At 45.0% G+C, this 6,613-nt stretch overlaps 1 long non-coding RNA gene across 1 annotated transcript; it reads right to left on the reverse strand.

Moving 5' to 3' along the window:
• Positions 1–305: 305 nt before the first annotated feature.
• LOC128831552 (uncharacterized) lies at positions 306–6,299 on the reverse strand. Its single transcript, XR_008443823.1, has 2 exons — positions 6,192–6,299; positions 306–3,277 (listed from the first exon to the last, which is right to left on the reverse strand). It is a non-coding gene; the product is annotated as an uncharacterized LOC128831552 (long non-coding RNA).
• Between the last annotated feature and the right edge of the window lie 314 nt (positions 6,300–6,613).

The following is a 6,613-nucleotide window of genomic DNA, read 5'->3' on the forward strand; positions in this document are numbered from 1 at the left end:
AGCTGAGAGAGAACTCAGATGTTCCTGTTCCAAAAGCCCACATCCTTGCTACTTGAGCTAAAGCAGAAAGACGCATCACGCAGTTACACAGGTCTGATTCTGACACGTACATCAGTTCATACAGCATAGGATACAGCATCATGTCCCCAGTACACCCATAACAATTACAGTTTTGGACTGAACAATTTTTAACACATGATTAACCCTAAATTGCATAGTAATTATAGGAGTTATGTCTCCAGCCTACACTGCATCTCAGTGGTGAACTGCTCTTACACAAACACTTCAGTGATATATGGTGCCAGTTTCCAATTAAACAACCTTTATTTGTCCTGAACAATAAAATGCAATTCAATAATCAGAGAAGAGAACAGAGATGTTATTTCAGATATTTTTAACCTGCATCCACTAGAAACACTCCAGCGACATTCTCAAGCAAGGTTTTTACTGCTCTGTAAGGAATACAATTGATTACACTGTCAAAAAATAATTCCCTCTCCCCACCCCATTATTGTAGCCAATTTAATATCCAGTTATGGTCCTAACTAGAAATAATAAACCAGCAGTTGTCAAGAATCACACACTTGACTTATTTTTGCCTTCCAGTTAGTCCAATGAAAAGGTGTCACCTACAAATTGGGTCATTCATTTATTGTGTGCCCAAGTATATACAAGCATCAAAGGGGGAGCCGTGTTAGTCTGGATCTGTAAAAGCAGCAAAGAGTCCTGTGGCACCTTATAGACTAACAGACGTATAGGAGCATGAGCTTGCATCTGAAGAAGAGGGTATTCACCCACGAAAGCTCATGCTCCTATACGTCTGTTAGTCTATAAGGTGCCACAGGACTCTTTGCTGCAAGTATATACAGTACTGTGGAGAATAATCCTGCATCAGCCAGAGAGATGGACATGATGAGCGAATAGACCACTCTTCTCTAAGAAAATATAGTGCAGGTGAAGGGCCCACCAATTGACAATGTTGGAGCCCAATTCTTTTGCCACCGGATACAAATAACGACTTGACTTCACTGGGAGTTCCTTGTACACAGTGGTAGGAGAAATGAGTTTCTGGAACCTGAACATTTCTGTTAATCCACAGAACTAATCTGTTCTATTCAGGTTTTTATGTAGTGCCTATCTCTGTGGTATCTGCTGCTATCTGTGTGAGTTTCCTCTTCAAATATGCTTCATCCCTGAGCTGGAGAAGACACTTGAGTCAGAAGGGAGTTCAGAAAGACCACTTCAAGGGGTGAGTTCAGTCTCCATGTCTATCCAAACCTTGTATGCTGTGCACTTGTAGCCATGTTGGTCCCAGGATATAAGGGAGACAAGGTGAGTGAGGTAACATCGTTTATTTGTTGGTGAGAGAGAGACAAGCTTTCAGAATTTGGTCCAATAAAATATATTACCTCACCCACCTGGTATCACTAATATCTAAACCTTGGTCTTTTTGCGGAGAAGGGAATAAGTTTGTGCCAGTTTGGGTGGCATTTGTGATCTGGATACCTTTCCAATAAGATCTGTACCAGGGGTAGGCAACCTATGGCACGCGTGCTGAGCTGATTTTCAGTGGCACACACTGCCTGGGTCCTAGCCACCGGTCTGGGGGGCTCTGGATTTTAATTTAATTTTAAATAAAGCTTCTTAAACATTTTTAAAACCTTATTTACTTTACATACAACAATAGTTTAGAGTCCTTATATGGTTATATTGACCAGGGGTTGGATTTGAACTGGTGAAAGATTGTATCCCATTATCATGTCATATAGTGTGCCAGTCATTGTGAGTCTATGGTATTGAAGTCACATAATAACAATTTGTATGCGGTGCATTGTCAAAGGCAGGATAACGTTTCCTTGCATTATGTCCTGAAATCAGGTATGTGCTAATTTTTTAGTTAATCCCTTGCAGACACCTTTCTCTAGCTAATCTAGCTATCTGTGTTCTTACAGGGGCACCCATCACCAGAGTGTATGAGCCCTCAGCCCACCCTGACAAGATTTGTTAGAAATCTGAAGCACAATCATAAACCTCATTTTTCAGAAATGAGCCTCTCTGTTGCAGGGTCTGTAGCGATCACTGAAATATCAGGTTTCAGAGTAGCAGCCGTGTTAGTCTGTATCCGCAAAAAGAACAGGAGTACTTGTGGCACCTTAGAGACTAACAAATTTATTAGAGCATAAGCTTTCGTGGGCTACAGCCCACTTCTTCGGATGCATAGAATGGAACATATATTGAGGAGATATATATACACATACAGAGAGCATGAAAAGGTGGGAGTTGTCTTACCAACTCTGAGAGGCCAATTAAGTAAGAGAAAAAAAACCTTTGAAGTGATAATCAAGATAGCCCAGAAATCTATCTCCCCATGTAAGTATTCTCACACTTCTTATCAAACTGTCTGTACTGGGCTATCTTGATTATCACTTCAAAAGTTTTTTTTTCTTACTTACTTGGCCTCTCAGAGTTGGTAAGACAACTCCCACCTTTTAATGCTTTCTATATGTGTATATATATCTCCTCAATATGTGTTCCATTCTATGCATCCGAAGAAGTGGGCTATAGCCCACGAAAGCTTATGCTCAAATAAATTTGTTAGTCTCTAAGGTGCCACAAGTACTCCTGTTCTTTTTACTGAAATATCAGTCAAGCATTGTAGTGGATTGATCCCTAAACTAAAGAAACAGGGCCTGTCACAGAACATCTGGGTTGGTTTTAGGAATATGTGAAATTTGTGGGCCATCCCAGTGTGCCAGACCCACCAGTTGGCAGGACAGTCTCACAATGAACTTGGGGACTTTGAGTCCACTTCATCTTTGAGCACATTGATCGGTACTCTATAGCCTATGTGTCCATTTGGCAGAGAAAAAGGAGGGGGGGAAGATTGTGAGTGAGGGATGAAAAGAGACAACAGAGATGGGTGTGCCCCCTGCAGGTTATAATCTGACTGAAGGTTCCCAAAATCATAAAGCCAAATCTGGTACTTATGCTGCTGCACTGGATAAATGTTATTACAGAAGGCAGAGAAACAGCTCCATCCTTCTCCCATTGAAGTCAATAGGGATTTTCCCATTGATTTCAATGGGAAGGATCAAGACCAAAATTATCCACACGCTATTCATTGTAATGAAACAGTGAAGGTTTTGTGCAGGTTCCAGGACTTGCTGATAATTATGTTCTTCCCAAGGCCAGTAAAGTTCCTGTGGGGCTTCATCTCATGTACCATCGACTCCTTGGGCTAAGGCACTCTTATCCAGAAGCACTTGACACACAGCAGCTGATTAAAAAAAACAACAATAAACATTACAATGTGCAACCAGAAGAAAAGGAAATGATTTGCTACTCATTTCCCCCTTTTTAAATCTTTTAAAATATATAGTAAAATGAAATGCTGATCATGGAATCATAGACATGTAGAGCTGGAAGGGACATGGAGAGCTCATCTAGTCCAGCGCCCTGTGCTGAGGCAGGGTCAAGTAAACCTAGGCCATCCCTGAGGGGTGTTTATCTAACTTGTTCCCAAAAAATCTCCATTGGCAGGAATTCCACAACTTCCCTGGGATGCTTGGTCCATAGTTAGCAAGTGTTTCCTAATATCTAACCTAAATCTCCCTTGCTGCAAATTAAGCCCATTACTTCTTGTCCTACCTTCAATGGATATGGAGAACAATTGATCCAAGTCCTCTCAATAACAGCCATTAAGATATTTGAAGCGCCCCCCCCCCCGGTCTTCTTTTCTCAGCCCTAAACGTGCCCAGTTTTTTTAACCTTTCCTCATAGGTCAGGTTTTCTGAACCTTTGATTATTTTTGTTGCTCTCCTCTGGACTCTCTCCAATTTGTCCACGTCTTTCCTAAAGTGTGGTGCCCAGAACTGGACTCAGTACTTGCACTAAGGCCTCACCAGTGCTGAGTAGAGCAGGACGGTAACCTCCTTTGTCTTGCATACGACACTCCTGTTAATACACTCCAGAAGGATATTAGCCTTTTTCGCAGCTGCATCACATTGTTGATTCATAGTCAATTTGTGATCCACTATACCCCCAAGATCCTTTTCAGGACTACCACCTAGCCAGTTATTCTCTATTTTGTAGTTGTGTGTTTGCTTTTTCCTTCCTAAGCGAAATACTTCACACTTATCTTTACTGAATTTCATCTGTTGATTTCAGACCAATTCTCCAGTTTGTCAAGGTCGTTTTGGATTCTAATCCTGTCCTCCAAAGCGCTTGCAATCCCTCTCTCTTTGGTGTCATCTGCACATTTTGTAAACATACTCTCCACTCCATTATACAAGTCTTTAATGAAAATATTGAATAATATTGGACCCAGGACTGAATCCTGTGGGACCCCACTAGATACGGCCTCCCAGTTTGACAGCAAACCATTAATAATTTCTTTCTGAATATGGTCTTTCAACCAGTTGTGCACCCACCATATAGTAATTCCATCCAAATGACATTTCCCTAGTGTGCGTATGAGAATATCCTGGGGGATTGTGCCAACGGCCTCACTAAAATCAAGACACGTGGTGAAAGCAAGTTACTGGTAGCACAAGTGAGACCTCTGGTATAGCAGTGTAGACATGGGGAAAATGAGGCACCAGTAGTTTAAGTGAGTTACCCAAGGTGAGTAGCAAAGTCAGGGCTAGAACCAAAGTTTCTTGATGCCCTGCCCTGAACGCTAGTCTCCGGGCCACTGGCTCGCACACAAATAGTATTGTCATCAGCAGAGTTTGTTACAAAATGGCATCCTAAGTGGGACTTCAACACCTGTGGATCTCAGGCCTGGTCTGCATTGGGGGGGAGGGGTGGAAATTGATCTAAGTTACGCAACTTCAGTTACGTGAATAGCATAGCTGAAGTCAACATACTTAGATCTACTCACCGCGGTGTCTTCACTGCAGTGAGTCAACTGCTGACGCTCTCCCATTGACTACAACTGCGCCTCTTGCTCCGGTGGAGTACCGGAGTCCACAGGAGCGTGTTCGGGAGTCGATTTATCGCATGTAGACTAGACGCGATAAATGGACCCCCGCTGGATCGATCGCTGCCCGCCGATCCGGCGGGTAGTATAGACAAGCCCTCGGATACTCAAACATAAAAGTTAGGTGTACTTTGCTATGGCACTCAGGGATGTGAAAAATTCATAATTCTGATGACCTGTGTAGACGCAGATAGGTCAGTGGAAGAATGCTTTTGTTGACCCAGCTACCATCGCTCAGGTAGGTGGTGTTCCTGCAGTGACAGAAAAACCCATTCCGATGCTGTAGGAAGTGTCTACGCTACAGCGACATAGCTATGTCGCCGCGGTTGTGCTGCCAGAGCATAGACATAGCCTCAGGATAAGCTTTTCTAACAGAGGAATATATAACGCACTGGATTACTGGGTCTCATCATGTTTCCCGTAAGTGGCTGGCCCTAAAACTATCACAGCCCACAACATACATTAGGGTTGCCTCCCCTCCGGGTTTTGGCTTCTGTGTCCGAGTGCCACTGAGGGTTCCCAGATGCCTGTTTTTTCACCGGAAAGTCTGGTTGAAAAAGGGACCTGGCAGTGTCCGGTCAGATGTACTGACACCAAAAGTCCAGTTACTGTGGGTGGAAGGAGGCGCCCGGTCATTAACCCACGCCAGCCCCTGCTCAGCCGGGGCCACCTCCTACCTGCAGGCAGGCACCTTGTCAGGCTGCAGCAGCTCCCGTCCAAGCCCCAGAGCAGAGAGAGCCCAGCTTGGGGGAAGAGGGAGGTGGAGACGATCCAGTGAGTGACGGGGGAAGGGGAGCGGAGGAGCGAGCAATGGGGGAGGGGCCTTAGGGGAAGAGGCAGAGAAGGGGTGTGGCCTCTGGGAAGAGGTGGAGAGGGGTGGGGCCTCGAGAGAAGATGTGGGGCAGGAGCAGAGCCTTGGGGGAAGAGGTGGAGCAGGGGGCGGGGCTTCAGGGGTCCAGTTACCAACAATTAGAAAGGTGGCAACCCTGACATACAGACTGGGACCTACAGTCTCCCCAGGCTGCACCTCCAGGTTAAAATTGAGGTTAGCAGCAGTCTGCTGCATTTGATCGTAATCAGATATAGCCTCAGGCACTCAGCGCGTTGTCAGTGTTCCTGGCCTACCCTCAGCGTTTTAAACTCTCCATTTTTGTGGAAGGGCTGGAACAGGAAGGGTACAAAGGTGAGAGCTGTATCAATGGGGACGTACACAAACTCTCCAGCACAGTCCTTGGGGCCCAGAGAAATCTCCTGGGGAAAGCAGGCGGCCCGGCAGAAACCCCGGTAATTGGCACAGCCCCAGTTTCCAGTGCCGACACCCAGACCTGGAGAAATAAAAAAACTGGCATTTAAGCGTTTCCTTGCAACTGACACAAAAATACAAACCCTCCTCTCATAAATCTACTTGCTATTTTAGGACCTGAGGTGGCAACTCATAGTCCCACTGGGCCTGGTGTGACCCTGTTGCTACGGGTGCATTAATTTCAGTGGGGTTATTCGTGGGAGTAAATAGTGCAAGATTGGACCTGTGGGGGGAAATCTTTTATACCCTGGTGTAAATCAGCATCGCTTCAATGACCTGCGTCCGCTCCCACTGAAATGGAGGGGAGTTTGGGCATTGACTTCAATGGC

The sequence above is a fragment of the Malaclemys terrapin genome, chromosome 1 (genome assembly GCF_027887155.1).
Source record: "Malaclemys terrapin pileata isolate rMalTer1 chromosome 1, rMalTer1.hap1, whole genome shotgun sequence".
Classification (NCBI taxonomy): domain Eukaryota; kingdom Metazoa; phylum Chordata; order Testudines; family Emydidae; genus Malaclemys; species Malaclemys terrapin.